This window comes from Penaeus monodon, chromosome 15 (assembly GCF_015228065.2).
Source record: "Penaeus monodon isolate SGIC_2016 chromosome 15, NSTDA_Pmon_1, whole genome shotgun sequence".
NCBI classification, from domain to species: Eukaryota; Metazoa; Arthropoda; class Malacostraca; order Decapoda; family Penaeidae; genus Penaeus; species Penaeus monodon.
Window position 1 is genome coordinate 47547217 of NC_051400.1, and position 414 is coordinate 47547630.

At 31.2% G+C, this 414-nt stretch overlaps 1 protein-coding gene across 3 annotated transcripts in view; it reads right to left on the reverse strand.

Annotated features, from left to right (window-relative positions):
- Positions 1-6: 6 nt before the first annotated feature.
- LOC119582071 (vacuolar protein sorting-associated protein 13-like) overlaps positions 7-414 on the reverse strand; it is a 48363-nt gene continuing 47955 nt past the window's right edge. For all 3 annotated transcript variants that reach the window (XM_037930315.1, XM_037930316.1, XM_037930314.1), the window contains one exon: positions 7-368. The gene's annotated coding sequence lies outside the window, so the exon portion shown is untranslated. The remainder of the gene's footprint in view (positions 369-414) is intronic.

Below are 414 nucleotides of genomic sequence, written 5' to 3' on the forward strand. Positions count from 1 at the left end.
ATTATTAAATGTAACATCCTTTCCTACATCACAAAAACATCAAACTGGAAACAGCTCTTGCAAAGAAAACCCTCTATAACTGTCATAATAATATGTATGACATAAATCATGAGAAAACAAAAACTCCAAAAGATTCTTTGTAAAAATCTACATAAAAGCAGTAAAAAACGAGAGCAATTTGATGCTCAAACTCAAAAAAGAAGAAGAAAAAAGATATAAACCAGACTTCTGTAATATCACATTCTAGTCATGTCTCTGCTATGAGGCTATCCCATTCCCCAAGCAAATAGATAAGTTGCTGGTAGCCTCATCATTAAAGCTAATATAAAGACAATTTTTCTTGAAGTAGAGTGGAAGCAAAATTCCATTTCATAACAGGTAAGTTGTGTTGCAAAATTTTTCAATCAATTTTGG